Genomic DNA, 10,000 nt, shown 5'->3' with positions numbered 1-10,000 from the left:
CATAATCCAAAGAAAGTCCTTGTGATTGGTCCTTAGTGTCCTGTGCAATTTTTCTCTCGGCTGGCCTTAGACGACATTTATGAGTGCCCGTGAGTTTTTTGCTAATACTGATCAAAGATGCCCTTCCTTACACAGGGATTTTGCGCTCTATCATGTAAATAGCTTCCTCCTTCTATTGTATAGTTTGTTTATGGCTGGGGTCCACACCAGACAGGCCGTGCCTGCAACTTTGGAGAGGTGGGTCTTGGTTTGGCCCAGGATTGTGAGCGATCCACTGCATTCCCTGAAGGGTGTTCATAGAACGCGTTTATAAAAGTTGATTCTGTGGTCTGGGCCATATTTTCCCACAGGCCCAGAAACTTTGAAGGGATTCCACCTGCGGTTTGAGGAGTGTGAAATTTGCTTTAGAGAAGTTTTTCACTGTGGTTTTCAGGACAAGGGGGGTGGAGTCGGGATGTGGATATCCAGTGAGATTGGTTATGGTCTGATCTTACCAGTGAGGGATACCGCTTCTGGTCTAGAGCATAGAGTCCCCTATGTTGGTGATGATCAGGTCCAGTATGTTTTCCCCTCTTGTGAGAAAGTGGTAACAAGTTGTTCCATAGCATTTGAGTTTATAAATCGTAGGAACCTTTGGGCTGGGATGTTGGAGCTAGAGTAATGCTCCCAGTCTATAGTTTTGGCGAAGTTAAGTCGCCCAGTGTAATGGTGGTGTTTGGAAGACCTTCATATTTTCCAGTGTCCTCAAGAAAAGGCCGCAGAAAGTGGGGTTCCTGGGTTTGGGAGTGGGTGGTCTGTAGCAGGCTACTAAACTGGAAGGCAGTTTTACCCACTGTTAGCTTGCAATACGGATAGTCTCTGATGCTTCGTGCTGTGCCACCAACCTGGAAGTGTGGGTATCTTTGGCTGAATATTGATAATCCCCTCCTTTGTGTGGTTTGGTCCAAGTTTGGGGCGAAAAGCATAAGTGATGAGGTATAACCTGGTAGCCAGCTGGGGTGCTCTCAGGAGCCTTGAACCAGGTTTCTTTTACTCGCACAGATATCAATATTCTCCATGCTAAGGAGAGTTTTGAGTGGATGCATCTTGAGAGTTTAGACTTCTGGCGTTGAGTAGCATTACTCTTAGTCTCTTATCCCCTTGTGATACCTATGGAGGTGGGTTTGTCTTTTGAGCCTTGCCTAAAAAAAAAGGCAATCTATGGGGGGAAACAAGAGCCTTTGCCAATATCCGAAAACCCAGGGTGACAGGTGCAATGCCGCCCCTTTAGCGAGCTTAAGCATCGTGGTTTATCGAAAGCATGTCATCCAGGCTGACAGGCATTGGATCCCACTTGAATGACAATGTCAACAATTTCTGGGTAAGCCAATTATTGAAATTAGTCATTTGTCTTCATATTGTGGCATCATTCTTAATCGGAGGGTGCAAGATGCTACTCAAGGTCAGGGTCATACCGGCCACTGGGCTACATGCTCAGAGAGCTCCTCTATGTCTCTTTCATGTAGTCCAGGGAGGTGCGTCGCCTCAGGTCATTCACACTCAGCATGGACAATGACTGAGTCATTTTGTACTTGCCTTAGAGTGAACTGAGTGCTTGTGTTATGCGATGATCCTGGCGCGCCCGACAGGCAGCTCACCATGACCTTCTCCTTGTTCCAGCCCTGGTGAGCCGGGGCGTCAGTGTGCCTGACGATAGAGTCACCCTATTACAAGTGTATCAAATTATGTGTTGTTTAGCACTTAACAAGCTGCTACTGCCCGCACACTGGCTTTGTGTGAGCTATGTGTTGCACGTGGTTTAATTTTGGGGTAGCTGATGTGTGGGTGTCTGCTTTGGAGGTCTCTGCTGCTTAGGGCAGATTTTTATTTAGAGCCTCAGAGTATGTTTTTGTGTGTTTATGTGTTTGGTTTGCTGTCATTGCGTAGGTCTATGTGAGACTGGAATTGTATTAGAGTGTGGTTTCCTTCTCCTCCTGACTGGTTTCGCTTTGTACTGAGTTGAGAGAGCTTAGCCTCCAGTATGGCTATATGGTTGCATCTCTCACATGTGTTGGAATTTGTTGGGAGGAGGAGAGGGTTGTCTGTGTACACTGAGGCGAGTTGTAACATTGCCTCAGATTCTGCAGATTCATCAGCTGGACCGGAGAGGAGATTGACAACTGACCTTTGGACATGCTAGAATAGTATTGGGAATTCGCTATAATTGAAAAAAAGGGCCAATGGGGAACAAAGGTGCCTCAAGGGGAGTTTGTGAGGGTGTAGTGCACCTAATTTTTTGGAGTGCTGACTTATATAATTGCTTTAGTGAGCCAAGTGCCAGGTAACTTAAATGCAATGTGTTACAGGTAACTTAATGCAAAATGATGCAAACAGTAATCCTTTCTTCAAGGAAACAAGGAAATAAGTACAGTAAGCAATGCAGATATCACTAGGGATCCACAGAAGCACTGAAAAGCTTCACATTTTAGGTGGAATTAGCGCTTTCAGGAAATAACAAGCAACAACAATAAACAACAAGCACACAAACAAAGCTAGATTCAGCAGGCCTGATCTAGTCTATGCTACAGCAAACAAGGTGTACCAATTTCAGTAAGAAACAGTTCAAATACCTAGGCACTATAAGCCTTTAACAAGAAATTCCCAGCTCAGAAGTTGGCAGAGTCCAGCCACTCCTCCCACAAGAATGCAGACCACAAACCCTTTTAATGTAAATAACTGCCTGAAGCCCAAGTGCTTAAACCAGAATTATTAATACACTTTTAGAGTAACAGACAGTGAGCCCTCAACTGGGCAGTTCCCAACTTAGAAGGATAAGCTACCTGTTCTGCCACTACAGTGCAGACCACAAACCTCTTAATGTAAATCAACTGGCCTGAAGCCCAAGTGCTTAAACCAGAATTAATACAGTTTTAGGAATAACAGACACTGAGCCACAATCAGCATTTCCCAACTTAGAAGGATGTAAGCTACCTGTCCTGCCACCACAGTGCAGGCCACAACCTTCCTAATGTAAAACAACTGGTCTGGAAGCTCCAAGTGTTTAATCCAAAGACTTAGAATGATAGCTACACTTTAACTGTTATCAAGCAGTAATAAACAATTTAATATTTTAAAGAATGCCTGATTAGTGCCTGGTTATACAAACAAAGCTAGATTCAGCAGGCCTGGATCTAGTCTGTGCCACAGCAAAACAAAGTGTACCAATTTCAGTAAGAAGCAGTTCAAATATGCAGGCACCATAGCCTTTAACCAGAAATTTAGCCCGAAGGGCAGAGTCCAGCCTCTCCCCAAGAGTGCAGACTATGAACCCTTTAGGACAAAAATAACTGGCCTGAAGCCCAAGTGCTTAAACCAGAATTAATACACTTTTAGAATAACAGACACTGAGCCCTCAATCAGCAGTTCCCAACTTAGAAGGATGTAAGCTACCTGTTCTGCCACTATAGTGCAGACCACAAAACTTCTTAATGTAAAACAACTGGCCTGAAGCATAAGTGCTTAAACTAAAAGGCTTAGAATGAGTTACACCAAGCAGTAATAAATACAACTGAGTACTTTTAAGATGACGCAAAAGCAAATAAAGTAGGAAAAAAAACAAATACAGTAAAAGCAGATAATTTTTTTTTTTTTTGAGTGAGCAAATGAGATGGGCCCAGGAGTTACAGGACAGAAACAAGTGCAAATGCAGGCCTTCAAATCAGAAAGCTGAGAGAGATGGGGAAAACCCAAAAGGCCAAAATACAAATTCTGGGCCAGAAGCTTTTATGTTGGAACAGGTTACCTAGTGTTAAAACTCAACCCGTATGTATATATATTTTATATATATATATATATATATATATATATAATATAATATATATATATAAAATATATATATATATTTTTTTTTTATTTGTGTGTGTGTGTTGTGTGGTGTGTGTGTGTGTGTGTGTGTGTGTGTGTGTGTGTGTGTGTGTGTGTGTGTGTATGTGTGTGTGTGTTTGATATATATATATATATATTTTTTTATGTGGTTGTGTTATTGTGTGTGTTTGTGTTATTTTTTGTGTTTTTGTGTGTTTTTGTGTGTTTTGTGTGTATTTTGTGGGTGTGTGTTGTGTGTGTGTGTGTGTGGGTGTGTTTTTGGGTTTTTGTGTGGGTGGGTGTGTGTGTGTGTGTGTGTGTGTGTGTGTGTATATCTAAAATATTTTTTTTTTTATTTTTTTTTGTGTGTTTGTTGTGTATTGTGTGTGTGTGTGTGTGTGTGTGTGTATATATATAAAAAATTTTTTTAATATATATATATATATATAAATATTTTTTTTTAAAATTAAAATGTGTGTGAGGGGTGTGTGTGTGTTTTGTTGGGGTGTGTGTGTGTGTTTTTTTTTTTTTTTTTTTTTTGGGTTTGTGTGTGTTTGTGTGTGTTTTTTTGTGTATGTGTGTTTTTGTGTGTTGTGTTTATTTGTGTGTGTGTGTGTGTGTGTGTTGTGTGTGTGTTTATATATATGTGTTTGTGTTTGTGTGTGTGTGTTGTTTGTGTGTGTGTTTTGTTATTATATTAAAATTTTATTTTTTGTATGTGTGTGTGTGTGTTTTGTGTTGTGTTTTTGTTGGGTGTTTAATAATTTTGTGTTTTGTTTTTTTTTTACATTTTATTCTTGTTTTGTGTATGTGTGTGTTTTGGGGTGTTGTTTTGTTTGGTGTTATGTGTTTTGTGTGTATTTCCTGTTTTTTATATTATTTTTATTTTTGTGTTGTGTGTTGTGTGTTGGTGTTTTTGTGGGTTTTTTTTGGTTTTTATTTTTTTTTATTTATTTTTTATATTTAACTTTTTTGTGTGTTGTTGTGTGTGTGTGTGTGTGTGTGTGTGTTTTTTTGTGTGTGTGTGTGTTTATTTATATTATGTATATATATATATATATATATATATATATATATTATAAATATCTTGTGTTTTTGTTGTGTGTTGTGTGTGTGTGTGTGTGTGTGTGTTTTTTGTATTTTGTTTTATATTTTTTTTATATATATTATATATATTATTTTTAAAAATATTTTTGTGTATTTGTGTTTTTTGTGTGTGTTGTTGTGTTGTTTTTTTGGGGTAAAAGGTTTTGTGTTATTTTTCTGTGTTTTGTTTTGTGTTTTTGTATGTGTGTGTGTTTGTGTGTGTGTTGTTGTGTGTGTGTTGTTTTTTATTTTATAATAATATTTTGGTTCTAAAATGTGGTGTTGTTTTTTGTCTTTTCTGTGGGAAAAAAGGGGTGTTTTTGTTTATTTTTATTTTTGCAAACCTGTTGTCTGCCCCCTTTTTAAAAATTTATAAAATATAAAATTTATATATTATTTTAAGGGGAAAAACCTTTTCCTAAAAAAGGTTAAACCCAATGAAAAATGCCCAAAAAAACCCAAAAAAATTTTAACTTAAAAAAAATTGGAAAGGGAAAAAAAACTTTTAAACCAACTGGGGGTTAACAAAATTTCCCTTTTTTTTTATTTGTTTCTTTTTGGAATTTTAAAAAACTTTAAAAATAAAAATAGGCCTGCCCTTAAATAGCGGATCAGGGAATTCCTTTTGATTGTGGAAATTTTTTGGCCCAATCCAAAGATTTTTTTAAAACAAAGAAAATTCAAACCCAATGATTAAAAGTCCTCATTTTTTTAATTAAAAAACCCAAAAAAAATGTTTTTTCTTGTGTTTGTGATGTGTGTGTTTTTTTGGTTCTAAAGGGGGTTTAAAAAATTTTTTGTTTTTTGATGTTTTGTGTTTATTTTAATGTGTTTTTTAATTTTTTAAATAAAGTGGTTGGGTTTTTTGTTGTGGGATTAAAATTTTGGGGTTTGGTTTTTTTTTGTTTGTGGGGTTTTTGGCCTTGGCCCTTTTTTTCTTGAAAATTAGGGTTTTTGTTTTGGGTTTTTAAAAGGCTATTTATTTTGGGGTTTTATGTTTAAATTTTAAATTTTATATTTAATTTAATTTATATATATATTTTAAAATATTGTTTGTGTTGGGGTGTCTTGTGTTTTTGTGTGAGGGGTGTGTGTGTGTGTGTGTGTTTTGTGTGTTTTTGTGTGTGTGTTTTGTGTGTGTGTTGTGTGTTGTGTGTGTGTGTGTGGTTTTTTTTCTTTTTTTATTATATTTTTTTTTTTTTTTTTTTATATATATATTTTTGTGTGTGTGTGTGTGTGTTTGTTGTGTGTTTTGTTTGTTATATGTGTTTTGTGTGTGTGTTTGTGTGTGTATTTTATTTTATTTTTAATTTTTTTATATTTTTTTTTTTTATAATTGAGTGTGTTTTTTGTGTGTTTGTGGGTGTTTGTGTGTGTGTGTGGGTTTGTGGGGTGTGTGTTTGGTGAAAATTTTTTTTATATATATATATATATATATTTTATATATTAAAATTTTAAAGTGTGTGTCATTTGGGGTGTTTTGTGTTTTTGTGGGGTGTGTGTATGTGTGTTTGTTTTTGTGTGTTTTGTGTGTGTGTGTGTGTGTGTGTGTGTGTGTGTTGTGTGTGTGTGTTATATTATATATTTTTTTTTTTTTATATATATTTTTATTTTTTTTTTTTATATATTTTATATATATATATATATAAAATATATTATTTTTTGTGGTGTGTCAAAATGTTTGTGTATGTGTGTTGTGTGTGTTTTGTGGTGTGTGTGTTTTGTGTGTGTGTTTTGTGTGTGTGTGTATAATTTTTTTATATATAATTTTATTTTTTAATATTTTTTTTTTTTGTTGTTGATGTGTGTGTTTGTGGGGTCTGTGTGTTGTGTTTTGTGTGTGTGTGTGTGTGTGTTGTGTTTTTATATTTATTTTTTTTGTTGTTTTGTGTTGTGTAATATATTTTTTTTTTAATGTGTGTGTTGTGTGTGTGTGTGTGTGTGTGTGTGTGTGTGTGTGTGTATATTAAAGTGTTATTTTTGTGTGTGTGTGTGTGTGTGTTTTGTGTGTGTGTGTTGTTTGTTTTTTTGTGTATTTTAATAATTATATATATATATTTATTTCTTTTTAATTTAATAATTTTTTTTTTATTAAAATTTTTTTTTTAATTTTTTTGTGTGGTGTGTGTGTTGTTTTTTTTATGTGTTTTGTGTGTTGTTTTTGTGTGTGTGTGTGTTGTTGTGTGTTGTGTATGTGTTTATAATATTTAAAATTTATGTGTGTGTTTTGTGTGTGTGTGTGTGTGTGTGTGTGTGTGTGTGTGTGTGTTTCTTCCGTTTGGGGTGTGTGTGTGTGTGTGTGTGTTTTGTGTGTGTTTTTTTTTTTAATTTTTTTTTTTTTTTTTTTATATTAATTTATATTTTTTGCAGTGTGTGTGTTTTGTGTGTGTGGTGTGTGTGTCCTGTTTGGTGTGTTATTATATATATATATATATATATATATATATATATATAAATTTTTATATATATATATATATATATATATATATATATATATATATATAAAATTTTTTTTTTATTTTTTTTTATTTGTTTTGTGTGTTTGTTTTAAAATTTTAATTTTTGTTGTTTTGTTTTTTGTTGTTGTTTTTGTTTTTTGTTGTATTTTTTTATTATCTTTATTTTATTTTGGTTTTTGGGTTGTGGGTTTGTGGTGGGTGGTTTTGGCTTTTTGGTTTCGTGGTGTGTGTGTGTGTGTGTGTGTGTGTGTGTGTGTGTGTGTGTGTGTATATATATATATATATATATATATATATTATATACATATACATATATATATACACATATATATATATATTTTTTTGTGGTTTTGTGTGTGTGGTTTTTTTGTGTTTTTGTGCTTTTTGTGTGTGTGGTTTTGTGTGTGTTTTGTTGTATATATTTTTTTTTTTTTTTTTTTTTTTTTAAAAATTTTTATTATAATTTATTTTTTTTTTAAAATATTTTTTTTGTGTGTGTGTTTTGTTTTTTGTGCGTGTGTGTGTGTTTGTTTTTTTTTTTTTTTTTTGTTTGTGTGTTTGTTTGTTTGTTTTTTTAAATTTTTAAATTCTTTGTTTTTTCTATTTTATAGTTACAAGTTGTTTTTCTGATACCTTTACAACTATGAATTGTATTTTTTTTTCTTGTACTTTGTATTTTAGAGCTTTTCTGCCCGGCCCCCAATGAAAATGGGCCTTTGTGCACAGTGGGCGTCCCGGGCATCTAACTGGGAAAAAAAAAAATATAAAATATTTTTTTTTTTGTTTTTTATTTTTTGTGTGTGTGTGGGTGTGTGTGTTTTTATATATATAATACATATGTATATTTATATATATAATATATATATATATATAAATTATAAATAAAAAATATTTATAAAAAAAGTGGGTTTGTGTTGTTTTTTGGTTTTTTGTGTTGTTTTTGTGTCAAAAAGTGTTTTTTGTGGTTGGTTTTGGTTTTTTGTGTTTTAAATCTTGGTGTGTTGGTGTTTTTTTGGTGTTGGTGGTTTTGTTTGGTTTTGAAGTTTTATTTAAAGAAAATTGGGGTAGTTTTTTGGTTTAAAAAATATTGGTTTAATCTTTTTTGTTTTGTTCCCGGGGTTTTGTTTTGGTAAATTAAAAGGCCAAAATTAAAATATTTTAAATTAAAATAAAAATTAATTAAAAATATTTTAAAAAAAATATAATATGTTTTTGGTTGTTTGTTTTTTTCTTTAAAAATTTTAACTTTTAACTTTCTTAAAATTTTCTATTTTTATAGTTTACAATTGTTTTCTATATTTCCAACTTTGGTTTATTTTTTTTTCCTGTTTGGGACGTATTAATAGAGCTTTTCTTAATAAAAAAGGGTTTTTTTCCATGGGGGTGGTTAAATTTAAAAAAAAAAAAAATTATATAATAAATTTTTATAGGTTTTTATATATATATATATATATATATATATATATATATATATTATAAAAAAATTTTTTTTTTTTAAAAACAAATTTTATATTTTAAAAAATATTTAATATAAAAATATATAAAAAAATTTTAAAATTTTTTTCTAAAGGACAATTTCAAAAAAGTCACTTGCATTTAAAATTAAAACAAAATAGGGATTTAAAAAGTATAATTTTTATTTAAAAAGGGTTTTACAAAAAAAATTTCCCTTTTTTTAACAAAATAAACCCCCAGCCTTTAATTACTATTTAAGTTAACTTTAAAACCCTTTTAAAACATTTTAAAGGGGGTTTTAAAAATTCCCGGGGATTCGCCCTTAGCTGATAAAACAAATTTTCCCAAAATTTTTTTCACCTTCAACTTTAAAAGGATAAATAAGAAAAGACTTTGTTTCTGCGTTTTAGAAGGGGTTTTTTTTAATGAAAAGTTGGGTCCTTTTTCCCCCAAAGGGTTCCCCGGCCTTTCAAAAATTCAGGGAAAATTCATTTAAAAAACGCCTGGCCATTTTCACAGGTCATTCCCGAAAGGTAAAAAATTTCAAACAATTTAAATCTTAAAAAAAACAAAAAATAATTTAAATTTTTTACATTTTGGAAAAAAAATTTTTCCAACCCCTTTACCATTTAAATAACTTTTTATTAGGGCATTTTAAAATTTTTTTATTAAATTTTTTAATTTTTAAATATTTTTAATTTTGGGGGTTTTGTCATTTCCCTATTTTTTTTCCCCTTTTGTTTACAACCCGGGAATTTTTAAAATTTCCTTCATTTTTTTTCCCCTTCAAAACCCTTTTTATTATTTCACTGTTTAAGATCCCCTATAAAAAGTAGGGGGGAATTTTTTTAAACCCAAATAGTTTTATTTATTCTTTTGGTTTAAATTAAAAAATTTTTTTAAAGAATTTTTATATACCAAAAAATGTTTGGGGGGTATATTTTCCCGTTTATAATATTTTTAAAATAAATTATATATATTTCTAAATTTAAAAAATTTTAAAAAATTTTTTAAAAAAATTTTATTAAAAGGCCCCTTACTTCTAATATAAAATTAAAAAACATTTTAAAATTTTTTTCCATAAAAAATTTAAAATAATTGGAAATCATTAACTTTTCAAAATTATTTAAATCATTAATCCCAAATTTAAGGAAAAA

The sequence above is a fragment of the Protopterus annectens genome, chromosome 5.part0 (genome assembly GCF_019279795.1).
Source record: "Protopterus annectens isolate FY-2018-M chromosome 5.part0, PAN1.0, whole genome shotgun sequence".
Taxonomy (NCBI): Eukaryota; Metazoa; Chordata; order Ceratodontiformes; family Protopteridae; genus Protopterus; species Protopterus annectens.
This window is presented reverse-complemented; position numbering follows the sequence as displayed.